The 27,736-nt window shown below is 52.4% G+C and overlaps 1 protein-coding gene across 1 annotated transcript in view; it reads left to right on the top strand.

Annotated features, from left to right (window-relative positions):
• Nucleotides 1-1,752: 1,752 nt before the first annotated feature.
• The window catches only part of LOC140400032 (histone H2B-like), a 61,605-nt gene continuing 35,621 nt past the window's right edge, over nucleotides 1,753-27,736 (top strand). Inside the window, exons 1-2 of the mRNA XM_072489518.1 lie at nucleotides 1,753-1,781; nucleotides 2,602-2,686. The gene's annotated coding sequence lies outside the window, so the exon portion shown is untranslated. The remainder of the gene's footprint in view (nucleotides 1,782-2,601; nucleotides 2,687-27,736) is intronic.

A 27,736-nucleotide genomic window follows, 5' to 3' on the forward strand; every position in this document is an offset into this window, starting at 1 on the left:
GTACTAATGGAGTTGTTTTATTTTTGAGTCTAGGACAGACAACTCTTTTTGGTTTTCTTTGAAATGTTATTTAATTCTGTTGTTTAGAATGTTAAACTAATGTGAAACTGCTCTGCCTCCGAATGGTCCCGTGCCTCTGGGCGGGGTCCAGGAAGGGGGACTCTCTCTCCTCTGCCGTACCCGGGTCTGGCTCTCTCCGGTGGTCTGTGCTCTTTTAGCGAGGAGGGGCCTTTCCTCCGGTGTGTCGCCTGCCGGGCGGGGTGGAGGGGGGTGTGTGAGTGGGGAATGGACTAGCTGCTTGCTGGCTTTCTGGCAAGTGGCTTAGCACGGTTGTTACAAGTTTTGACTACGAACCCCTTGGGTAACGGGGTGATTACACACCTTTCCGTCCGGGTGGTTTCCTGTGTTTAGTGGGTGTTTTCGACATGATATTGGTTATTGTTGTATGACTGCACTGTTGTCGAATTGTTTTAGTGTTGTAAGATTCGGTTGGGTTATTCTCGTTTGCTCTGATTGTGTAGTTGGACCGCCCAGCCTAACAACGGCCCCTTGCCGGTTGAGTGGGTTTCCACGGTCCCATGATTGAGTGTGCCTCTCTCCTCTACCATGCCTGGATGTGACTCTTTCCGGCGGTCTGTGCTCCTTGCGGAGGGAGCCTTTCATCCGATGTGTAGACTGCCGGGGTGGGGGGTAGAATGAAGCAGCCACTTGCTGGACCTTTCTGGCGGGCGGCTTGGGGCCGTCGTTTGCGTTGAACTGGGGACCCCTTCCTTAGGGGGTGACGAACAGGGGGTGGTTGAGTGTGCCCATGGGCGGCCCTTCGCAATCAGTAAATGTTTCTTTTCTGTCGGTTGTGTTTGTTTTGTCTTTGTGAGTGGGTGGATTTCTGGCAGTGTTTTTCATATCTCGTAACGGTTCTTTTCTTGTTATATCATGGTTGAAATGTGTCAGATTGGGTTCGGTGATTGATTTTACCCTGTTAATCTTTTAAAGGTGAATTAAGGACTGGTGCCTGGTGATTGGTGTTGATATGTCACTGTTAAGATGTACTGAAGCTTTGTGGGTCATATTTGTTCGGAAGCGGCCGTATTGTATCGGGGCCTTGTGCCTCGCGACTGCTTGTCTTATGTGTTTCGAGGTTGTTACCTCAAAATGTACTTGTGTCTTGTGGTTTTTTTGTTCCTTTTCTTTTTGGAATGGTCGTATGGTATCGAGGCCTTGTGCCTCGCGACTGTTTGTGTTATGTGGCTGTTCGATTGTTACTTCGAACTATGCTTAGGGCCTGTGCCTTGCAGCTGTTTGTGTTCAGTGACTGTTTGATCGTCAATTTGAAGTGTAATGAGGCCTGGAGCCTTGTAAATTGTCTTTGTTGTAACTGTGACCACAATAAAATATTGAGAGTGACAGTGTAATAACAAACAAGCTGCAGGCAATGACTGCAAATTGAATCTCTCATTGGGACAAACACACAGCTACAAAGGTGATTGGTTGAGCCCTAGGGCACAGGGCCACTTGCAGCCACACACACACAGTCCCCCAACACGGGCTCTATAGGAGGTTTTGCTCCACATGTGATGACTATGAAATGGGGAATGTTCCCCTTGATTCTCAATGCTGAATTGCGGCAGGGATGTGCGCATGCCCGGTGTAACCTCGCCCCTGCTGGTCGTCATTCTGAGATTGGGAGCGCATGCTCAGCCCCTCCTCCACACACTCTCCATTTGGTCACTGAGTGGAAACGGTTTGTTGAAACTGAGGGAAATGTCAATGTCAGCGCCCAGGTCAGTGAGGAAACAGCGTTCTCATTGCAGCAGCACCTCCATCTGGGAGTGTGAGCAAAGAGGCTCAGAGATCATTACTGACTCGGGGGAGTTCAGGGAGAATCGGGGGCAGTTTGCAAAAGGCGCAGCGGAGCACGATCTTGTTCCGGGACTTGGAGTGGGTGGGGGCGTGGAGGGAGAGCTCTTTCTGGGCCTGGCTTATTGTCTGATTCTGGGTTAGGATTTGGAGAGTATTTTCTTTCTTTTACTTATTGGGGGCAGCACGGTTGCTTAACAGCTCTAGGGTCCCAGGTTCGAATCCCGGCTTGGTCACTGTCTGTGCGGAGTCTGCACGTTCTCCCCGTATCTGCGTGGGTTTCCTCCGGGAGCTCCAGTTTCCTCCCACAGTCAGATGTGCGGGTTAGGTGGAATGGCCATGATAAATTGCACTTAGTGTCCAACACTGTCCAACAGCGCACATGGGCTGGTTTAGCACACTGGGCTAAATCGCTGGCTTTTAAAGCAGACCAAGTGCAGGCCAGCAGCACGGTTCACTTCCCGTACCAGCCTCCCCGAACAGGTGCTGGAATGTGGCGACTAGGGGCTTTTCACAGTAACTTCATTTGAAGCCGACTTGTGACAATAAGCGATTTTCATTCCATTTCACATGGTTAGGTGGGGTTACTGGGTACGGGTGGATGATTTACAAAGATGGGCTCGATGGACCGAATGGCCTCCTTTTGCCCTATAAATTCTGTGATTATCAGTTGAAAGAATAGACTGATCTATCATTGGCCTCATCTGACCCTGATTTACAAGAGATATGCTTTCTTCCCCCTAGTTCAACAGATGAAGAAATGAGTTCCAAGAACAAGATGATGATTCCTCAGCAAAATGTATGTGCCGCCGTCTCCTTCTAACTGACAGTAAGTACAATATTAATCCAACATTGCAGAGACACAGACACATCAGCTCCACCGTCACAGAGAACAGAAGCAGTCAGACTCACATTGACCTCAAGTCCCAGATAAACATGTCCAATCCAACAGTGATACACGAGAGGGCAGGTGGGATAATTTTCCACAATTCGTCCTCCCTCCATATCATGGAACGTTGGATCAACTTGTGATAACAGCTTTTCATCTGTAAAGTAATAATTAGGTATAGATTCAGCAATCAATGTGGATGTAATCGATTTGCACTTTTCTTGCAACTTTCTTAGTGCAAAATACATAATAATAATCGCTTCTTGTCACAAGTAAGCTTCAATAAAGTTACTGTGAAAAGCCCCTAGTCGCCACATTCTGGCACCTGTTCAGGGTGGCAGTTACGGGATTGAACCCGCGCTGCTGGCCTTCTTATGCATTAAAAGCCAGTTGTTTAGCCCACTGTGCTAAACCAGTCCCTGGTTTATCTCGAACGATCTCCGATATAACGGTACAGTGTCATTTTCATGAGACGTGGATACAGATCATTTGTTATATCAATATTATCACTAAAAGTAATAATGGAAGATCAATATTGAACAGAAAGTTCCCCATTAACTCACAGAACAGATATTGACAAGAACAGAAAACACAATAAAATCACGCACATCAGAGAGGTGGACAGATAGAGATTAAACCCAGAATCCTCTAACAGAGATAGACAGCTACAAATGCAAGCACACAGAACTGAGGCAGAGAGTTATAGAATCAAATTGATTTTTCGCTAACACTTGACCCAAAACAGAGACAGACAGCTACAGTGGAAAACACACACTCTCACACACATTCAGACACCAACAACTGAGCAGAAAACAGTAAAATATGCCATAGATCATACACAGACAGTTAGGGTAAAACACACTCACACATCCTCTCACAGTAAGCAGTAAAATATGCTTTATCATAGAATTTACAGTGCAGAAGGAGGCCATTCGGCCCATCGAGTCTGCACTGGCTCTTGGAAAGAGCACCCTCCCCAAGGTCAACACCTTCACCCTATCCCCATAACCCAGTAACCCCACCCAACACTAAGGGCAATTTTTGACACTAAGGGCAATTTATAATGGCCAATCCACCTAACCTGCACATCTTTGGTGGCCAATGTGAGGAAACAAGGTTCAGACAGGGCATTGGAGGGATACAAGATAGCCAGGAGGGAACTGAAGAAAGGGATTAGGAGAGCTAAGAGAGGGCATGAACAATCTTTGGCGGGTAGGATCAAGGAAAACCCCAAGGCCTTTTACACATATGTGAGAAATGTGAGAAATATGAGAATGACTAGAGCGAGGGTAGGTCCGATCAAGGACAGTAGCGGGAGATTGTGTATTGAGTCTGAAGAGATAGGAGAGGTCTTGAATGAGTATTTTTCTTCTGTATTTACAAATGAGAGGGGCGATATTGTTGGAGTGTGAAACAGATTGGTAAGCTCGAGGAAATACTTGTCAGGAAGGAAGATGTGTTGGGCATTTTGAAAAACTTGAGGATAGACAAGTCCCCCGGGCCTGACGGGATATATCCAAGGATTCTATGGGAAGCAAGAGATGAAATTGGAGAGCCGTTGGCAATGATCTTTTCGTCCTCACTGTCAACAGGGGTGGTACCAGGGGATTGGAGAGTGGCGAATGTCGTGCCCCTGTTCAAAAAAGGAACTAGGGATAACCCTGGGAATTACAGGCCAGTTAGTCTTACTTCGGTGGTAGGCAAAGTAATGGAAAGGGTACTGAAGGATAGGATTTCTGAGCATCTGGAAAGACACTGCTTGATTAGGGATAGTCAGCACGGATTTGTGAGGGGTAGGTCTTGCCTTACAAATCTGATTGAATTCTTTGAGGAGGTGACCAAGCATGTGGATGAAGGTAAAGCAGTGGATGTAGTGTACATGGATTTTAGTGAGGCATTTGATAAGGTTCCCCATGGTAGGCTTATGCAGAAAGTAAGGAGGCATGGGATAGTGGGAAATTTGGCCAGTTGGATAACGAACTGGCTAACCGATAGAAGTCAGAGAGTGGTGGTGGATGGCAAATATTCAGCCTGGATCCCAGTTACCAGTGGCGTACCGCAGGGATCAGTTCTGGGTCCTCTGCTGTTTGTGATTTTCATTAATGACTTGGATGAGGGAGTTGAAGGGTGGGTCATTAAATTTGCAGATGATACGAAGATTGGTGGAGTTGTGGATAGTAAGGAGGGCTGTTGTCGGCTGCAAAGAGACATAGATAGGATGCAGAGCTGGGCTGAGAAGTGGCAGATGGAGTTTAACCCTGAAAAGTGTGAGGTTGTCCATTTTGGAAGGACAAATATGAATGCGGAATATAGGGTTAACGGTAGAGTTCTTGGCAATGTGGAGGAGCAGAGAGATCTTGGGGTCTATGTTCATACATCTTTGAAAGTTGCCACTCAAGTGGATAGAGCTGTGAAGAAGGCCTATGGTGTGCTCGCGTTCATTAACAGAGGGATTGAATTTAAGAGCCGTGAGGTGATGATGCAGCTGTACAAAACTTTGGTAAGGCCACATTTGGAGTACTGTGTACAGTTCTGGTCGCCTCATTTTAGGAAGGATGTGGAAGCTCTGGAAAAGGTGCAAAGAAGATTTACCAGGATGTTGCCTGGAATGGAGAGTAGGTCTTACGAGGAAAGGTTGAGGGTGCTAGGCCTTTTCTCATTAGAGCGGAGAAGGATGAGGGGCGACTTGATAGAGGTTTATAAGATGATCAGGGGAATAGATAGAGTAGACAGTCAGAGACTTTTTCCCCGGGTGGAACAAACCATTACAAGGGGACATAAATTTAAGGTGAAAGGTGGAAGATATATGAGGGATATCAGAGGTAGGTTCTTTACCCAGAGAGTAGTGGGGGCATGGAATGCACTGCCTGTGGAAGTAGTTGAGTCGGAAACATTAGGGACCTTCAAGCAGCTATTGGATAGGTACATGGATGACGGTAAAATGATATAGTGTAGATTTATTTGTTCTTAAGGGCAGCACGGTAGCATTGTGGATAGCACAATTGCTTCACAGCTCCATGGTCCCAGGTTCGATTCCGGCTTGGGTCATTGTCTGTGCGGAGTCTGCACGTCCTCCCCGTGTCTGCGTGGGTTTCTTCCGGGTGCTCCGGTTTCCTCCCACAGTCCAAAGATGTGCGGGTTAGGTGAATTGGCCAATGATAAATTGCCCTTAATGTCCAAATTGCCCTTGGTGTTGGGTGGAGGTGTTGAGTTTGGGTATGGTGCTCTTTCCAAGAGCCGGTGCAGACTCAAAGGGCCGAATGGCCTCCTTCTGCACTGTAAATTCAATGATAATCTATGATTAATCTAGGACAAAGGTTCGGCACAACATTGTGGGCCGAAGGGCCTGTTCTGTGCTGTATTTTCTATCTTCTATGTTCTTTGGACTGTGGGAGGAAACCGGAGCACCCGGAGGAAACCCACGCATACACGGGGAGGATGTGCAGACTCCACACAGACAGTGACCCAAGCCAGAATCGAACATGGGACCCTGGAGCTGTGAAGTAATTGTGCTATCCACAATGCTACAGTGCTGCCCTGAAGAACAAATAAATCTACACTATATCATTTTACCGTAATCCATGTACCTATCCAATAGCTGCTTGAAGGTCCCTAATGTTTCCGACTCAACTACTTCCACAGGCAGTGCATTCTATCACAGAGAGACAGTGAGGGTAAAACACACACTCATATTTTCTTATGCACATGTTCACTCACAAGTAACTTAGCAGTAAGCACTACATAAGCATTATATAGCGCAGAATCTGAGGGTGAAACACACACACACCAATCACTGAGCATTAAGCAGCAAAATATGTTATATAGAGCACAGAGTAACAGTGAGGTTTATACACACTCACTCACACTCTTTCTCTCATACACGCTCTCTCTCTCACACACACACCCATGCACTGTGTCTCCCACAGACACTCAGAAATCCAGAACATAGTAATAATCAATAAAATATTATTTATATATCACAGAGAGACAGTGAGGTTAATACTCACTCACTCACTCACACACTCTCTCTCTCTCACACACACACACACACCAGTCACTGAGCAGGAAGCAATAAAGTATGCAATATATACCACAGAGATACAGTGAGGGTAAAACATGCACTCTCTCACTCACACTCTCACTCAGTCAGACAGCAGTAACTGAGCAGTAAGCTGTAAAATGTGTTATACACCATAGAGAGACAGTGAGGGTAAATCACACGCTCACGCTGTCTCTCACACACTGTCTCACATTTTACTGCATATTGAGCAGTAAAATATTTGTTACATATCAGAGAGAAACAGTGAGGGTAACAGGCACACACACACTCTGTCTCTTGCACACTCTCTCAGACACAGTCACACACACTCACAAACACTCTCTCTCTCATAGAAACCCTACAGTGCAGAAGGAGACCATTCAACCCATCGTGTCTGCATTGACCCTCTGAATGAGCACGCCACGCTCAGACCAATCTCCCACCCTCTCCTTGTAACCCCACCGAGGGTCAGTTTAGCATATCCAAACCCCGTAACCTGCATATCTTTGGACTGGGAGGAAACCGGAGGAAACCCAAACAGACACGGAAGAATGTACAAACTCCACACAGTCGCCCGAAGTCGGAATCGAACCCAGGTCTCTGAAGCTGTCAGGCAGCAGTGCTAACCACTGTGCCACCCTGCTGCCCATCAGCAGCACATCCACTTTTCACCCTGTTGCTCTCTCACACACATACACAAACACTCACTATCCCGCACACATACAGACACTCACTCCCTCACACAGACTCTCACTCACTCACACACACTCACTCCCTCACACACTCTCACTCACACTCACTCCCTCACACAAACACTCCCCATCTCACTCACATACTTTCACTCACTCACATTCCCTCACTCACACACTCTCACTCACACTCCCTCGCTTTCACACACACACTAACACTCACTATCTCACTCACACACTCACAGTCACTGCCTCTCACACACACTCTCTCTCACACACACTCAGTCACTCTCACTCACACACATACCAGTCACTGAGCAGTAAGCAGTTAAAAATGTGTTCTATATCACAGATACATAGTGAGGGTAAAACACACACACACCTGTAAGAGTAAAATATGTGTTATATATCACAGATACATAGTGAGGGTAAAACACACACACACCTGTAAGAGTAAAATATGTGTTATATATCACAGATACATAGCGAGGGTAAAACACACACACACACCTGTAAGAGTAAAATATGTGTTATATATCACAGATACATAGTGAGGGTAAAACACACACACACCTGTAAGAGTAAAATGTGTTATATATTACAGATACATAGTGAGGGTAAAACACACACACACACCTGAGTAAAATATGTGTTGTATATCAAAGACAGTGAGGGTAAAACTGACAGCCAAACTCACTCTCTCTCACACACACACACACCACTCACTCTCCCAACAATGATGTGGAGATGCCGGCGTTGGACTGGGGTGAGCACAGTACGAAGTCTGACAACACCAGGTTAAAGTCCAACAGGTTTGTTTCGATGTCACTAGCTTTTGGAGCGCTGCTCCTTCCTCAGGTGAATGAAGAGGTATGTTCCAGAAACACATATATCAACAAATTCAAAGATGCCAAACAATGCTAGGAATGCGACCATTAGCAGGTGATTAAATCTTTACAGATCCAGAGATGGGGTAACCCCAGGTTAAAGAGGTGTGAATTGTGTCAAGCCAGGACAGTTGGTAGGATTTCGCAGGCCAGATGGTGGGGGATGAACCTCAAACAAACCATTGTTTGCAGCAAACTACCCAGTCTTCAGAACAGTGACCACGACACCACAGAACCCTGTCATGGCAATCTCTGCAAGACGTGCCAGATCATCGACATGGATACCACCATTACACGTGAGAACACCACCCACCAGGTACGCGGTACATACTCGTGCGACTCGGCCAACGTTGTCTACCTCATACGCTGCAGGAAAGGATGTCCCGAAGCGTGGTACAATGGCGAGACCATGCAGACGCTGCGACAACGAATGAACGGACATCGCGCAACAATCACCAGGCAGGAATGTTCCCTTCCAGTCGGGGAACACTTCAGCAGTCAAGGGGATTCAGCCTCTGATCTCCGGGTAAGCGTTCTCCAAGGCGGCCTTCAGGACCCGCGACAATGCAGAATCGCCGAGCAGAAACTTATAGCCAAGTTCCGCACACATGAGTGCGGCCTCAACTGGGACCTGGGATTCATGTCGCATTACATTCATCCCCCACCATCTGGCCTGTGAAATCCTACCAACTGTCCTGGCTTGACACAATTCACACCTCTTTAACCTGGGGTTACCCCATCTCTGGATCTGTAAAGATTTAATCACCTGCTAATGGTCGCATTCCTAGCATTGTTTGGCATCTTTGAATTTGTCTATATATGTGTTTCTGGAACATACCTCTTCATTCACCTGAGGAAGGAGCAGCGCTCCGAAAGCTGGTGACATCGAAACAAACCTGTTGGACTTTAACCTGGTGTTGTAAGACTTCGTACTGTGCTCTCCCAACAATAACTGAGCAGGAAGCAGTAAAATATGTTATACATCATAGAAACAATGAGGGTAAAACTCACACTCTCTCACTTACACACTCTCACTCACCAGTACCTGAGCAGTAAGCAGTAAAATATTCATTTTCTATCACAGAGAGACAGTGAGGTTAACACATACACACACATAGATAGAGTCGGAGATAGACTATGACTCTATCTTATAATAATCTTTATTGTCACAAGTAGACTTACATTAACACTGCAATGAAGTTCCTGGAAAAGCCCCCAGTCGCCACATTCTGGCGCCTGTTTAGTTACAGTGAGGGAGAATTCAGAATGTCCAAATTACCTAACAGCACGTCTTTCGGGACAATCGACCAATGAGTGTGTGTAGTAACCTCTGTGATAGTAACCACTGTCTCTGTGATATATATTGAATATTCTACTGCTTATTGCTCAGTTACTGGTGTGAGAGAGAGAGTGTGAGTGTGTGTTAACCCTCACTGTCTCTGTGCTATATAACTCGTATTTCACTCTCTCTCACAAATTCTCTCTCACAGACACTCATACACTCTCTCTTCTCACACACACACACACACACACACACCAGTAACTGAGTGGTAAAATATGCTTTATATATCACAGAGGGATAATGAGAGACAGTGTGACACACACTCACTATTTCTCTGGCAAACACTAACTCTCACACACACTTGCACACTCACTCTCTCACACTCCTAGTCCCTCTCTCTCAGACTGCCTCACACATGGACACACCAGTCACTGAGCAGTAAGCAGTTCAATATGTGTTATATATCGCAGAGGGACAGTGAGGGTAAAACACACTCTCTCTCTCTCACAGACACACACACCCCAGTAACAGCAGCAAGAGTAAAATATGTGTTACATATCAAAGAGTGACAATGTAAAATACAGAGGCTCACTCGCTCACACACGCACTCTCTCACACACCCACTCACACACACATCCACCCACTCACACACCCACACACTCTCTCACACACACATCCACCCACTCTCACTCACATCCACTCACTCTCACACACATCCACCCACTCTCACACACATCCACCCACTCTCACACATCCACCCACTCGCACACATCCACCCACTCACACACATCCACCCACTCACACACACACACACTCTCTCACACACCCACTCTCACACACATCCACCCACTCTCACACACATCCACCCACTCACACACATCCACTCTCTCACACACATCCACTCTCTCACACACATCCACTCTCTCACACACATCCACTCTCTCACACACATCCACTCTCTCACACACATCCACTCACTCTCTCACACACATCCACCCACTCTCTCACACACATCCACTCTCTCTCTCACACACCCACTCACACACACATCCACCCACTCGCACACATCCACCCACTCACACACATCCACCCACTCACACACCCACTCTCTCACACACCCACTCTCACACACATCCACCCACTCTCACACACATCCACCCACTCGCACACATCCACCCACTCACACACATCCACCCACTCACACACCCACTCTCTCACACACCCACTCTCACACACATCCACCCACTCTCACACACATCCACCCACTCACACACATCCACTCTCTCACACACATCCACCCACTCTCACACACATCCTCCCACTCTCACACACATCCACCCACTCTCACACACATCCACCCACTCTCACACACATCCACTCACTCTCACACACATCCACTCACTCTCACACACATCCACCCACTCTCACACACATCCACCCACTCTCACACACATCCACCCACTCTCACACACATCCACCCACTCTCACACACATCCACCCACTCTCACACACATCCACCCACTCTCACACACATCCACCCACTCTCACACACATCCACCCACTCTCACACACATCCACCCACTCTCACACACATCCACCCACTCTCACGCACATCCACCCACTCTCACCACATCCACCCACTCTCACGCACATCCACCCACTCTCACGCACATCCACCCACTCTCACGCACATCCACCCACTCTCACGCACATCCACCCACTCTCACGCACATCCACCCACTCTCACGCACATCCACCCACTCTCACGCACATCCACCCACTCTCACGCACATCCACCCACTCTCACGCACATCCACCCACTCTCACGCACATCCACCCACTCTCACGCACATCCACCCACTCTCACGCACATCCACCCACTCTCACGCACATCCACCCACTCTCACGCACATCCACCCACTCTCACGCACATCCACCCACTCTCACGCACATCCACCCACTCACACGCACATCCACCCACTCACACGCACATCCACCCACTCACACGCACATCCACCCACTCACACGCACATCCACCCACTCACACGCACATCCACCCACTCACACGCACATCCACCCACTCACACGCACATCCACCCACTCACACGCACATCCACCCACTCACACGCACACATATTCACTGTCTCACACACATCCACCCACTCTCTCACACACCCACTCTATCTCACACACCCACTCTCTTACACACACACACACACACTCTCTCACACACACCCTCTCTCTCATACCTTCTCTCTCACACACCCTCTCTCTCACACACCCTCTCTCTCTCTCACCCACTCTCTCTCACCCACTCTCTCTCACCCACTCTCTCTCACCCACACACACACATTCTCTCACACCCACTCTCACCCACACACACACACACTCTCTCACTAGCATCCACTCTCTCACACACATCCACCCACTCACACACACACACACATCCACCCACTCACTCACACACACATCCACTCTCTCACACACACATCCACTCTCTCACACACCCACTCTCTCTCACTCACACCCACTCTCTCTCTCACACACCCACTCTCTCTCACACCCACTCTCTCTCACACCCACTCTCTCTCACACACCCACTCTCACTCACACCCACTCTCTCTCACTCACACCCACTCTCTCTCACTCACACCCACTCTCTCTCACTCACACCCACTCTCTCTCACTCACACCCACTCTCTCTCACTCACACCCACTCTCTCTCACTCACACCCACTCTCTCTCACACACACCCACTCTCTCTCACACACACCCACTCTCTCTCACACACACCCACTCTCTCTCACACACACCCACTCTCTCTCACACACACCCACTCTCTCTCTCACACACCCACTCTCTCTCTCACACACCCACTCTCTCTCACACACACCCACTCTCTCTCTCACACACCCACTCTCTCTCTCACACACCCACTCTCTCTCACACACACCCACTCTCTCTCACACACACCCACTTTCTCTCACACACACCCACTCTCTCTCACACCCACCCACCCTCTCTCTCACACCCACCCACCCACTCTCTCACACACACCCACTCTCTCTCACACACACCCACTCTCTCTCACACCCACTCTCTCTCACACACACCCACTCTCTCTCACACACACCCACCATTTTCACTTGCCTTTAATGTGACAGGTGGGCCTGCTTGGTCCCCACGATCTCACTTGCTTTGTTATTCAATGTTACATTTCTGATAATGACTCCACCTGATGATTGAAGATCTCACTGCATCCGTTGACAAAAATTACAGAGGTTTGTCCTGGAACTCGCCATGTTTATTCTTCAAACGTCTTTGACAATTTGAGGTTTTAAACTTTCATTTGCCAGTAATTCCCTGCATGTAACACCCATGAAATTTGACTCCTGATTGCAGTGGCACAATTTATAAACCCACCCCTCAAATAATCATCATTGTGCTGCTTTGTTCCTGTTTTCAGCTTCTTCATGGGTTGTTCACCAGAGGCCCTGGAGTTCACTCCAGCACTGCTGGCAGCTGCAAAATGGAGGAATCTCTCTCGGGCCCAGACCACGTGATGTCAGCGTACGGGGCGTGTGACCTGCTCTCTGGCGCCGCCTCCGGTGGGAGGACTCCAGAATTTGCTGAACAAAACAGGCCCGGGACAACGCACTGACATCAGGAGGAGCCAGTCCCCCTTGCTGAGCTCCGGACCTGCGCACTACTTGATAAGAGACGCATGCGCGGATTGGCCGACAATCTCAAACGTCCATCATGGTTGGCATTTGTAAACACTAGTCGTGACCATTGGCCATTCCTTCCGCGATCTGGATCACTACCACCCTCCTGAAACCTTCATGAGATCGACCCACAGGTCACGACCCTGAGCTTGAAACCTCCGGGCCTATGCTATCCTTGTCTCTATTCGCCGAGGCACAGAGTTTAAGAAAAGGCAGGTTATGCAGGAACTGTATAAAACATTGGGTAGGCCTCAGCTAGAGTAATACTCACACACACACTGTATCACAGAGTGAGTAAATCCCGCACATTCTCTCTGTGGTGAAGGGTACCTCTCACCGACAACTAGGTGACATTTCCCGGTGAATCTTTACACACTGACAAAATGGGACTGGAGACATTCTTTCTGACATGTATTTCCTGTTTGTAGTAAGAAGGTTTCTGATTGGTGGAAATTCCTAAATGTGATTGGTCTGTTTACATCTCCAATCGAATAAGCAGAACATAACTGGCTGTCCTCATTCTCACAGTGTCCAATCACAATCATTCCTTTCCCCATTCCTCATTAGCATAGATGTGAGGCTCTGTCTATTTAATCAGCGCTCGGAAGGGGTTTGCTTTATTTCTGGGTGATATTGACGATGGCTGACGAGAAGAAACCAACATCGAAACCAGCTTCCAAGAAGGGAGCCAAGAAAGTCATTAAGAAACCGGCAGTAAAGGGCGGCAAGAAGCGGCGAAGGTCGAGGAAGGAGAGTTACTCCATCTACATCTACAAAGTGATGAAGCAGGTTCACCCCGACACCGGCATCTCCTCCAAGGCCATGAGCATCATGAACTCGTTCGTCAACGATATTTTCGAGCGCATCGCGGGTGAGGCTTCCCGCCTGGCCCATTACAACAAGCGCAGCACCATCAGCTCCCGGGAGATCCAGACCGCCGTGCGCCTGCTGCTGCCCGGGGAACTGGCCAAGCACGCCGTGTCGGAAGGGACAAAGGCGGTGACCAAGTACACCAGCTCCAAGTAAAACTGTTCTCAAACTCATCAAAACCCGACGGCTCTTTTAAGAGCCACCCACAATTTCTGGAAAGCAGCCAAACTATCATATTTTAATTTACTGGTTTATTTCTATTATGAATAGCCAGATCTGTTTTAATAGCGTTTCACTACATCAACAACTGTGTAATGCCAAGTTACCGTCCTGTCGATATTTTTACGTTGTTTACAAAGTCCAATCATTTAGTGACTGCTCGGTGACGCTTTGGCCTCTGACTCGTTCATACTCGGCGCTGTTGCTGGATTTGGAGAGAATAGAAATCCAAAACCTCCCTTTGCATTTATGTTCAGGGTTACTCTCAATAATCGATCAGTTTATTTGGAGCACCCCGGTGGTGGGAAAACTCCATTTCAATACTGACACTAGCTCCAAACTGCTCACTCCAATTTTAACACTAAGGAAGCGGGAGCAGTCTGCAATGGGAACAAATGTTATAGTTTGCAGATGGCTATAAATTAGACACAGCCGACGGCTGAAAGCGTTTTAAACAGCAGCCGGATTAAACCTGTGGAGACAGTTAACGTTTCGGATCTCAATGTCCCTTCTACAGATCCTAAACGTTTCTCTCCACAGATTCTCCCAGATATGCTGAGTTTTTCCAGCATTTTCTCATTAATTCACATTTGCAGCATCCGCATTATTTTGCTTTAATTTATTTTGGGTTTGTTCTGTTAGAGAGAAAACCCGAAATCAGAAACTGACAGATAAAGGGAAACTGGACTCGGGAAAGAGAGAGAATCCAACAATCTTATACTCAAAACACAATGATTTATTCACATGTTTTACGGTCCCTGTTCAATTTTATCTCTTTTATCTTTTCGCGCTCTTTTAAGCTTTGAAATAAATATTCGGTTGGAATCTGAACATTTGGCGCCCAAACTTTCCGCCCTCAGCACCGTGGAGTCTCCTGATTGGTGCTTCAAACAGACATCTGATTGGTCAGTTTGTGCCAGGCTGCACAATGTTGTTCAGATAACCAATCAGCAATGTGTGCACCGCCATTCCTCCTGAAGCGAAGTGAATGTGGGGGTGCTGCCTAATATCCAGGCCGTGCTGCTGCCCAAGAAAAGCAGCGCTGCCGCCGGCAAGAAGTGAAGCGACCATTCTTTAATCTAATAACACAAAGGCTCTTTTCAGAGCCACTCACTTGATCTGAAAAAGGGTGACCTGTTCTCGATCCGCTTCGTGCCGTGTTTGTGAGAATTTCCCAGAGGCTTCCGGCTGGAATTGAGCTTCCCCTGGATTGTTGGTATTTACCGGGGGATGGCAGTTTTTAGCCGGCAGGCTTTCCTAAACTGACCGTTTATGTGCAATGGGTCTGCGGGGTTTCAGAATTCATTCCCGCTCCCATTACAATGTCAGTGTTTACTATGTGCGGTTACAGGTCTGACTTCGGAGAAAGCTTTTGTGATTCAGACTCATGAGTAAGGTTTCAAAGTTGCAGGAGTGTACCGGCAGGCAGGAAGGTGGTTTAAAGTGTGTCTTCTTCAATGCCAGGAGCATCCGGAATAAGGTGGATGAACTTGCGGCATGGGTTGGTACCTGGGGCTACGATGTTGTGGCCATTTCGGAGACATGGATAGAGCAGGGACAGGAATGGTTGTTGCAGGTGCCGGGGTTTAGATATTTCAGTAAGCTCTGGGAAGGTGGTAACTGAGGGGGAGGGGTGGCATTGTTAGTCAAGGACAGTATTACAGACGTCCAGTTGCGGCGATGCGGAGCTAAGCCGCACATTTCGGCAGCTCCCGCTAGAACAGACTTTTGGGCTCTCCGGAGGAGCCCCAACGGCACTTTTTTGATCTAATCCCGTGTGGGAAGGTGAAGTAAGGTCCCCCTTCCGTCATGTATGGAGGGGACTGGAAGTGGAGGGACAAAAAAAGAGCCTTTGCAGCAGCGGCAGAAATGAGGGGGAGAAGACAAGATGGTGGAGGGTGGAGATCGAGAAGCATGGGAGCCGGACCAGCAGGAGTTTCTCAGGCGCTATGTGGAGGAGCTTAAAAAGGAGGTGCTGGCGCCGATGCTGTTGGCGATCGAGGGGCTGAAGGAGGCTCAGAAGGCCCAGGCGATAGAGCTCCGAGAGGTGAAGGAAAAAACTAATGAGAACGAGCATGAGATCTTGGGCCTGGCGGTGAAAATGGAGGCACACGAGGCGTTACACAAGCGGTGGGCCGAGAGATTCGAAGTCCTGGAGAACAGGTCGTGGAGGAAGAATCTCCGGATTCTGGGTCTCCTCGAACGAGTGGAGGGGGCTGATTCTGGGGCGCATGTGAGCACGATGCTCCATTCGGTGATGGGTGCGGAGGCCTCTCCGAGCCCCCTGGAGCTAGAAGGGGCTCACCGGGTCCTGGCGAGGAGACCCAAGGCTGGTGAGCCGCCAAGGGCGATAGTGGCGAGGTTCCATTGTTTCGCAGACAGAGAGAGTGTCTTGAGATGGGCCAAGAAGGAGCGGAGCAGTAGATGGGAGAATGCGGTGATCCGTGTCTACCAGGACTGGAGCACGGAGATGGCAAAGAGGAGAGCTGGCTTCAACCGGGCCAAGGCGGTGCTGTATTAAAAAAAGGGTGAGATTCGGAATGCTGCAGCCAGCGCGACTGTGGGTCACGTACCAGGACCAACACCACTATTTTGAAACGCCAGTAGAGGCTTGGACCTTTATCCAAACGGAAAAATTGGACTCGAACTAAGGGGCTGTGGTAGTGGGGGAGATGTTGACTATATAGGGTTGTAAATATGGGGAAAGAATGTTTTACGGGTGGGACGATGGATGGGGATGGGGGAAGAGTGTTTGAAGGGGGGACAGTGAGGAATGTGGGCGCCAGTGCTGGAGGGAGGTGAGATTCGGGGATGGGGGAATTAGGATAAGGCCACAGGGGGCGGGGCTGGCTTAGGAAAGCGCAGGCTTTTTCCCACACTCTGGAGGCGGGGGGGGGGGGGGGGGGATGGAGGAGCGCAAGGAGGAGGAGGGATTTCCACACAGGGGTTCAACGGGAAGCCGGGGTCAGCAGGAGTCAGCTGACTTACGGAAGTATTATAGGGGGAGCAAAAGAGTTAGATTTGGATCTAGGGGGTTGGGGAGGGGGACAATAGGGTTGCTGCTGCAATGGCCGAGGGGGAACTGAAAATGGAAGAGGTGGTCGGGGCGGGGGTTCCCCGTCTGGGGGACTGGAGGGTGCGGGAGGCGCGGGCATGGGACTGGCCTAAAATAGGAGATGGCTAGTCGGCGGGGGGGGGGGGGGGGGGAGGAGGCGGTGTAGCCCCCCAATCCGGCTGGGTGTGGGTAGCCCACCCAATCCGGCTGATTACGTGGAATGTGAGAGGCCTAAATGGGCCGGTTAAGAGGGCCCCGAGTGTTCGTACACTTAAAGGTACTGAAGGCAGACGTGGTCATGCTTCAGGAGACACATCTGAAGGTGGCAGATCAGGTCAGGTTAAGAAAGGGATGGGTGGGAGAGGTGTTCCATTCGGGGCTGGATGCGAAGAATAGAGGGGTGGCAATACTGGTGGGGAAGCGGGTGTCATTTGAGGTCAAGAACATAGTGGTGGACAATGGAGCTGATACGTGATGGTGAGTGGTAGGTTGCAGGGGACGGGGGTGGTATTGGTAAATGTATACGCCCCGAATTGGGACGACGCTGGATTCATGAAACGTATGTTGGTGCGTATACCGGACTTGGAGGTAGGAAGTTTGATAATGAGTGGGGACTTCAACACGGTGTTGGACCCAGCACTGGATCGCTCCAGATCCAGGACCGGAAAGATGCCAGCTGCGGCCAAGGTGCTCATGGGGTTTATGGACCAGATGGGGGGAGTAGATCCGTGGAGATTTGTCAGGCCTTTGGCCAGAGAATTCTCTTTTTTCCCCCCATGTACACAAGGCCTACTCCCGGATAGATATTTTTGTTCTGGGCAGGGCATTGATCTCAAAAGTGGAGGGGACGGAGTATTCGGCCATAGCCATTTCGGACCACGCCCCGCACTGGGTGGAATTAGAGCTGGGGGAGGAGAGGGACCAACGCCCACTGTGGCGGTTGGATGTGGGACTGCTGGCAGACGAGGAAGCGTGTGGGAGGGTGCGGGGGTGCATCGACAGGCATCTGGAGGCCAACGACAATGGGGGGGTGCAGGTGGGCATAGTATGGGAGGCGCTGAAGGCGGTGGTTAGGGGAGAGTTAATCTCCATCAGAGCTCATAGGGAGATGAGAGAGGGCAGGGAAAGGGAGAGGTTAGTGGGGGAGATTTTAAGAATGGACAGGATATATGCAGCGGGCCCAGATGAGCGACTACACAGGGAGATGCGAAGTCTCCAGACTGTGTTCGACCTGTTGACCACAGGGAAGGTAGAGGCACAGTGGAGGAAGGCACAGGGGGCGATGTATGAATATGGGGAGAAGGCGAGCCGGATGCTGGCACATCAGCTCCGTAAGAGGATGGCAGAGAGGAAAATAGGTGGAGTCAGGATGGAAGGGGATCTACGGTGCGGAGTGCGGTGAAAGTGAATGAGGCATTCAAGGCCTTCTACGAGGAGCTGTGTAGGTCCCAGCCCCCAGGGGAAAAAGAGGGGATGCGACGATTCTTGGACCAACTGAGGTTCCCGAGTGTGGAGGAGCAGGAGGTGGCTGGTTTGGGGGCACCAATTGGGGTGGAGGAGCTGGTTAAAAGACTGGGGAACATGCAGGCAGGGAAGGCCCCGAGACCGGATGGGTTCCCGGTGGAGTTCTATAGAAAGTTAGTAGACCTGTTAGCCCCGTTGCTGGTAAGAACTTTCAATGAGGCAAGGGAGGGGGCGGCCCTGCCCCCGACAATGTCGGAGGTGACGATCTCTTTCATCCTGAAGCGAGATGAGGACCCACTGCAATGCGGGTCGTATAGGCCGATCTTGCTCCTCAACGTGGATTCTAAGTTGCTGGCAAAAGTGTTAGGTACGAGGATTGAGGACTGTGTCCCGGGGGTGATTCACAAGGACCAGACGGGGTCTGTAAAGGGCAGGCAGCTAAACACCAATGTGCGGAGGCTACTGAATGTGATTATGATGCCATCGGTGGAGGGAGAGGCGGAGATAGTGGCAGCTATGGATGCGGAGAAGGCCTTTGACCGAGTAGAGTGGGAGTATCTCTGGGAAATGTTGAGGAGGTTTGGGTTCCTGGGAGGGTTTATTAGTTGGGTTAAGCTCCTGTATAGAGCCCCGGTGGCGAGTGTGGTCACAAACCGGCGGAGGTCGGAGTATTTCCGGCTGTATCGAGGGACGAGGCAGGGGTGCCCCCGTCCCCTCTGCTGTTTGCATTAGCAATTGAACCTTTGGCCATGGCATTAAGGGAGTCGGGGAAATGGAGGGGGTGGTCCGAGGGGGAGAGGAACATCGAGTGTCGCTGTACACAGACGACCTGTTGCTGTATGTGGCGGATCCCGTGGAGGGGATGGTTGAGGTCATGCAGATCCTAAGGGAGTTTGGGGACTTCTCGGGCTATAAGCTCAATGTGGGAAAGAGTGAGCTCTTTGTGGTGCATCTGGGGGATCAGGGAAGAGGGACAGATGACCTACCGTTGAGGAGGGCGGAAAGGAGCTTTCAATGCTTGGGGATCCAGTTAGCTAGGAGCTGGGGGCACTGCACAAACTTAATTTGACGCGGCTGGTGGAACAGATCGAGGAGGACTTTAAAAGGTGGGACATGTTGCCACTCTCACTAGCGGCAGGGTACAGTCGATTAAAATGGTGGTCCTCCCGAGCTTTCTTTTTGTATTCCAATGCCTCCCAATTGTGATTACCAAGGCCTTTTTAAAGAGGGTAAGCAGGAGCATTATGGGATTTGTGTGGGCTAGCAAGACCCCAAGGGTAAGGAGGGGGTTCCTGGAGCATAGTAGAGAGAGGAGGGTTGGCGTTGCCGAATCTGGGTGGCTACTACTGGGCAGCCAATGTGGCGATGATCCGTAAGTGGGTGATGGAGGGAGAGGGGGCAGCGTGGAAGAGGTTGGAGATGGCGTCCTGTAAAGGAACGAGCCTGGGGGCGCTGGTGATGGCACCGCTGCCGCTCTCGCTGACGAGGTGCACCACGAGCCCGGTGGTGGTGGCTACGCTAAAGATCTGGGTGCAGTGGAGACGGCATAGGGGGGCGATGGGAGCCTCGGTGTCGTCCCCGATCAGAGATAACCATCGGTTTGTCCCAGGAAGGATGGACGGGCGGTTTCAGAGCTGGCATCGGGCAGGGGTTAGGAGAATGGGGGACCTGATCACCAATGGGACGTTTGCGAGCTTAGGGGTGCTGGAGGAGAAATTTGGACTACCTCCGGGAAATGCCTTCAGGTACATGCAAGTGAGGGCGTTTGTGAGGCGGCAGGTGAGGGAATTCCCGCTGCTCCCAGCACAGGGGATTCAAGACAGGGTGATTTTGGGCGTATGGGTCGGAGAGGGCAAGGTGTCAGCGATCTACCAGGAGATGAAAGAAGAGGGGGAGGCTTTGATAGAGGAGCTGAAGGGTAAATGAGAAGAGGAGCTGGGGGAGGAGATTGAGGAGGGTCTATGGGCTGATGCCCTAAGTAGGGTTAATTCCTCTTCCTCGTGTGCCAGGCTTAGCCTGATACAATTTAAGGTGGTTCACAGAGAGCATGTGACGGGGGCGAGACTGAGTAGGTTCTTTGGGGTGGAGGACAGATGTGGGAGGTGCTCAGGAAGCCTGGCGAACCATGTCCATATGTTTTGGTCATGCCCAGCACCGGATGGGTTCTGGAGGGGAGTTGCGAGAACAGTATCTAAGGTGGTGAAAGTCCGGGACAAGCCAAGCTGGGGACTAGCACTATTTGGAGTAGCGGACGAGCCGCTAATTCAGGAGGTGAAAGAGGCCGGCATTCTGGCCTTTGCCTCCCTGGTAGCCCGGCGAAGGATCTTGTTAGTGTGGAAAGATATGAAGCCCCCCAGTGTGGAAGTCTGGGTAAGTGATATGGCAGGGTTTCTCAGGTTGGAAAGAATAAAGTTTGCCAGGGGTTCTCCAGGCTGTGGCAACCGTTCCTAGTATATCTTGCGGAGCGTTAGATGGAGTTTGGTCGACAGCAGCAGCAACCCGGGGGGGGGGGAGAGGCCGGGGGGGGGGGGCGAGGGAGAGGCGGGGGGGGGGTAGGGAGAGAGAGAGAGGCCGGGGGGGGGGGGGGGAGGGAGAGAGAGAGGCCGGGGGGGGGGGAGGGAGAGAGAGAGAGGCCGGGGGGGGGGGGAGGGAGAGAGAGAGAGGCCGGGGGGGGGGGAGGGAGAGAGAGAGAGGCCGGGGGGGGGGGAGGGAGAGAGAGAGAGGCGGGGGGGGGAGGGAGAGAGAGAGGCGGGGGGGGGAGGGAGAGAGAGGCGGGGGGAGGGAGAGAGAGAGAGGCAGGGGGGGGGAGAGAGAGAGGCGGGGGGGGGAGAGAGGGGCGGGGGGGGAGAGAGAGGGGCGGGGGGGGAGAGAGAGGGGCGGGGGGAGAGAGGGGCGGGGGGAGAGAGGGGCGGGGGGGAGAGAGGGGCGGGGGGGAGAGAGAGGGGCGGGGGGGAGAGAGAGGGGCGGGGGGGAGAGAGAGGGGCGGGGGGGAGAGAGAGGGGCGGGGGGGAGAGAGAGGGGCGGGGGGGAGAGAGAGGGGCGGGGGGGAGAGAGGGGGCGGGGGGGAGAGAGGGGCGGGGGGGAGAGAGGGGCTGGGGGGGGGAGAGAGGGGCTGGGGGGGAGAGAGGGGCTGGGGGGGGAGAGAGGGGCTGGGGGGGGAGAGAGGGGCTGGGGGGGGGAGAGAGGGGCTGGGGGGGGGAGAGAGGGGCTGGGGGGGGGGAGAGAGGGGCTGGGGGGGGGGAGAGAGGGGCGGGGGGGGAGAGAGGGGCGGGGGGGAGAGAGGGGCGGGGGGGGAGAGAGGGGGCGGGGGGGAGAGAGGGGCGCGGGGAGAGAGGGGGGGGGAGAGAGGGGCGGGGGGAGAGAGGGGCGGGGGGAGAGAGGGGGGAGAGAGGGGCGGGGGGGGGAGAGAGGGGGGGAGAGAGGGGCGGGGGGGGGAGAGAGGGGGGGAGAGAGGGGCGGGGGGGGAGAGAGGGGGGGAGAGAGGGGCGGGGGGGGAGAGAGGGGCGGGGGGGGAGAGAGGGGGGGAGAGAGGGGCGGGGGGGGGAGAGAGGGCGGGGGGGAGAGGGGGGGAGAGAGGGGCGGGGGGGGAGAGAGGGGCGGGGGGGGGAGAGAGGGGGGGAGAGAGGGGCGGGGGGGGGAGAGAGGGGCGGGGGGGGGGAGAGGGGCGGGGGGAGAGAGGGGCGGGGGGGGGGAGAGGGGCGGGGGGAGAGAGGGGGGGGGAGAGAGGGAGGGGCGGGGGGAGAGAGGGAGGGGCGGGGGGGAGAGAGGGAGGGGCGGGGGGGGAGAGAGGGAGGGGCGGGGGGGAGAGAGGGAGGGGGGGCGGGGGGGAGAGAGGGAGGGGCGGGGGGAGAGGGAGGGGGCGGGGGGGGAGAGAGGGAGGGGCGGGGGGGGAGAGAGGGAGGGGCGGGGGGGAGAGAGGGAGGGGCGGGGGGGAGAGAGGGAGGGGCGGGGGGGAGAGAGGGAGGGGCGGGGGGAGAGAGAGAGGGGCGGGGGGAGAGAGAGGGGAGAGGAGGGCGGGGGGAGAGGGGGGCGGGGGGAGGAGGGGGGGCGGGGGGAGAGGGGGAGAGGGGGAGGGGGAGAGGGGGAGAGGGGGAGAGGGGAGAGGGGGAGAGGGGGAGAGGGGGAGAGGGGGAGAGGGGGAGAGGGGGAGAGGGGGAGAGGGGGAGAGAGGGGAGAGAGGGGAGAGAGGGGAGAGGAGGGGGGGAGAGGGGGGAGAGGGGGAGGGGGAGAGGGGGGAGAGGGGGGAGAGGGGAGAGAGGGGAGAGAGGGGAGAGAGGGGGGAGAGGGGGGAGAGGGGGGAGAGGGGGGAGAGGGGGGAGAGGAGGGGGATGGGGGGGAGAGGGGGATGGGGGGGAGAGGGGGATGGGGGGAGAGAGGGGGGGGACGGGGGGGAGAGAGAGGGGAGAGGAGGGCGGGGGGGAGGGGGAGAGGGGGAGAGGGGGAGAGGGGGAGAGGGGAGAGGGGGAGAGGGGAGAGAGGGGGGGAGAGGGGGGAGAGGGGGGAGAGGGGAGAGGGGGAGAGAGGGGGGAGAGGGGGGGGATGGGGGGGAGAGGGGGATGGGGGGGAGAGGGGGATGGGGGGGAGAGGGGGATGGGGGGGAGAGGGGGATGGGGGGGGAGAGGGGGATGGGGGGGGAGAGGGGGATGGGGGGGAGAGAGGGGGGGACGGGGGGGAGAGAGGGGGGACGGGGGGGAGAGAGAGGGGAGAGGAGGGCGGGGGGAGAAGGAGGGCGGGGGGGAGAGGGGGAGAGAGGGGAGAGGGGGAGAGAGGGGGGAGAGGGGAGAGAGGGGGGAGAGAGGGGGGAGAGGGGGATGGGGGGAGAGGGGGATGGGGGGAGAGGAGGGGGGGGACGGGGGGGAGAGGGGGGAGAGGGGGGACGGGGGGGAGAGATGTGAGAGGGGGGAGAGGGGGGACGGGGGGGAGAGAGGGGGGAGGGGGGGAGGGTGAGAGGGGGAGGGGGGAGGGGGGAGGGGGGGGGGGAGGGGGGAGAGGGGGAGGGGGGGCGAGAGGTCGGGGGGAGAGAGGTGAGAGGGGGGAGGGGGGAGAGAGGGGGAGGGGGGCGAGAGGTCGGGGGGGAGAGAGGTGCGGGGGGGGAGAGGTGCAGGGGGGGAGAGAGGGTGCGTGGGGGGGGGAGAGAGAGGTGCGGGGGGGGGGCGAGAGGTGCGGGGGGGGCGAGCGGTGCGGGACGGGGGAGAGGTGGAGGGGGGATATCTCTTTCTGGGTGGGAGTGGAAGAGGGAGGAATAGGGAAGGGGGGTTCTTCGGGGGGGCATCTGAGCAAGAAAAACATAAACGATCGAGAAAACTGATATGTACGGGAGGAATCCAATGTACAAAGTTCTGTATCATATTGATTTGCCATGTTTATGTCTTGCTATGCAAGTTTTTTCTTCTTTTGCCGCCGTAATGTATCTGCTTCTACAACCTCCCCTGGCAACGCGGTCCATGCCCTCCCACTGTCTGTGTAAAAAAAAAAACCTGCCTCGCACATGCTCTGTAAACTTTACCCTGTACACCTTAAATCTATGCCCCCTGGTGACTGGCCCCTCCACCCTGGGAAAGATTGCCTGCCCATTCACTCTATCCATGCCTATCCATGCCCCTCATAATTTTGTCGGCCTTTATCAGATCACACCTCCGTCTTTCTAATGAAAACAGTCCGAGTCTATTCAGCCTCTCCATAAAGCTCACTCTCCAGACCAGGCAACAGCCTGATAAACCTCCTCTGCACCCTCTCCAAAGCCTGCACATCCTTCTGGTAGTGTGGCCAGAATTGTGCACAATATTCCAAGTGCGGCCGTACCAAGGTTCTATACAGCTGCAGCATGACTTGCCAGTTTTATACTTAATGCCCCGTCCAATGAAAGCTGGCATTCCGTCTGCTTTGTTGATGACCTTGTCCAATTATGTTGCCACCTTCAAAGATCTGTGGACCTGCGTGCCCAGATCTCTCTGACTTTCTATATTCCTTAGAGTTTTACCATTTACCGGTATATTTCCCCTCTAGGTGAAGCCTACCAAAATGCATTACCTCCAGTTTGTCCACATTAAACTCCATTTGCCATTTCTCTGCACAAGCCTCCAACCTATGTATGTCCTGCTGTATCCGCTGACAATTCTCAACACTATCTGTCACGCCACTATACTTGGTGTCATCAATGAACCTTCACACTCCAGACCTTCTTTGGAAAGGCACATTCCACATGGAGGTGAGTGACCGCTTCAGCCGCCCCCCCCCCCCACCCCCACCCCACCCCACCCCACTTGGATGGCAGCATGTGACGGTGTTGAGACTTTGGGTGTGCATGAAGCATCTTACGGGGAGAGCCTTTCTCACCACCAGCCAAGCTGGGTCTTGTTTGGAAGTTCTGGTGATGAGATGATCTGCCAAATGCCTCTGACAGTCTGCTCAGAGCATAGAACATCACAGCGTAGTACAGGCCCTTCAGCCCTCGATGCTGCGCCGACCTGTGAAACCACTCTAAAGCCCATCTACACGATTCCCTTATCGTCCATATGTCTATCCAATGACCATTTGAATGCCCTTAGTGTTGGCGAGTCCACTACTGTTGCAGGCAGAGCATTCCACGCCCTTACTACTCTCTGAGTAAAGAACCTACCTCTGATATCTGTCTTATATCTATCTCCCCTCAATTTAAAGCTATGTCCCCTCGTGCTAGACATCACCATCCGAGGAAAAAGGCTCTCACTGTCCACACTATCCAATCCGCTGATCATCTTATATCCATCAATTAAGTCACCCCTTAACCTTCTTCTCTCTAATGACCCTCAAGACCCTCAGCCTTTCCTCATAAGATCTTCCCTCCATACCAGGCAACATTCTGGTGAATCTCCTCTGCACCCTTTCCAATGCTTCCACATCCTTCCTATAATGCGGCGACCAGAATTGCACGCAATACTCCAAATGCGGACCACCAGAATTTTGTACAGCTGCAACATGACCTAATGGCTCCGAAACCCAATCCCGCTACCAATAAAAGCTAACACACCGTACGCCTTCTTAAGAACCCTCTCAACCTGGGTGGCAACTTTCAGGGACCTAGGTACATGGACACCGAGATCTCTCTGTTCATCCTCACTGCCAGTAATCTTACCATTAGCCCAGTTCTGTCTTCTTGTTATTCCTTCCAAAATGAATCACCTCACACTTTTCTGCATTAAACTCCATTTGCCACCTCTCAGCCCAGCGCTGCAGCTTATCTATGTCCCTCTGTAACTTGTAACATCCTTCCACACTGTCCACAACTCCACCGACTTCAGTGTCATCCGCAAATTTACTTACCCATCCTTCTACACCCTCCTCCAGGTCATTTTTAAAAATAACAAAAAGCAGTGGCCTCAAAACAGATCCCTGTGGTACACCACTAGTAACTGAACTCCAGGCTGAACATTTCCCATCAACCACCACCCTCTGTCTTCTTACAGCTAGCCAATCTCTGATTCAAATCGCTAAATCACCTTCAATCCCATGCCTCCATATTTTCTGCAATAGCCTACCTGGGGAATCTTATCAAATGCTTTACTGAAATCCATATACACCACATCAACTGCTTTACCCTCGTCCACCTGTTTGGTCCCCTTCTCAAAGAACTCAATAAGGTTTGTGAGGCATGGTCTACCCTTCACAAAACCGTGTTGACTAACTCTAATCAAATTATTCCTTTCCAGATGATTATACATCCTATCTCTTATAAACCTTCCCAAGATTTTGCCCACAACAGAAGTAAGGCTCACTGGTCTATTTGTTACCGAAGTTGTCTCTACTCCCCATCTTGAACAAGGGGACAACATTTGCTATCCTCCAGTCTTCAGGCACTATTCCTGTAGACAATGATGACATAACATAGAATATTACAGCACAGTACAGGCCCTTTGGCCCTCGATGTTGCGCCGACCTGTGAAACCACTCTAAAGCCCATCTACACTATTCCCTTATCGTCCATATGTCTATCCAATGACCATTTGAATGCTCTTTGTGTTGGCGGGTCCACTACTGTTGCAGGCAGGGCATTCCACACCCTTACTACTCTCTGAGTAAGGAACCTCTGACATCAGTCCAATATCTATCTCCCCTCAATTTAAAGCTATGTCCCCTCGTGCTGGAAATCACCATCCATGGAAAAAGGTTATCACTGTCCACCCTATCTAATCCTCTGATCATCTTGTATGCCTCAATTAAGCCACCTCTTAACCTTCTTCTCTCTAACGAAAACAGCCTCAAGTCCCTCAGCTTTCCCTCATAAGAGCTTCCCTCCATACCAGGCAACATTCTAGTAAATCTCCTCTGCACCCTTTCCAATGCTTCCACATCCATCCTATAATGCGGCATCCAGAATTGCACTCAATACTCCAAATGCGGCCGCTCCAAAGTTTTGTACAGCTGCAACATGACCTCATGGCTCCGAAACTCAATCCCTCTACCAATAAAAGCTAATACACCGTACGCCTTCTTAACAACCCTCTCAATCTGGGGTGCAACTTTCAGGGATCTATGTACATGGACACCGAGATCTCTCTGCTCATCCACACTACAAAGAATCTTACCATTAGCCCAGTACTCTGTCTTCCTGTTATTCCTTCCTAAATGAATCACCTCACACTTCTCTGCATTAAACTCCATTTGGCAACTCTCAGCCCAGCTCTGCAGCTTATCTATGTCCCTCTGTAACTTGTAACATCCTTCCACACTGTCCACAACTCCACCGACTTTAGTGTCATCTGCAAAGTTACTCACCCATCC

The sequence above is a fragment of the Scyliorhinus torazame genome, chromosome 24 (assembly GCF_047496885.1).
Source record: "Scyliorhinus torazame isolate Kashiwa2021f chromosome 24, sScyTor2.1, whole genome shotgun sequence".
Taxonomy (NCBI): domain Eukaryota; kingdom Metazoa; phylum Chordata; class Chondrichthyes; order Carcharhiniformes; family Scyliorhinidae; genus Scyliorhinus; species Scyliorhinus torazame.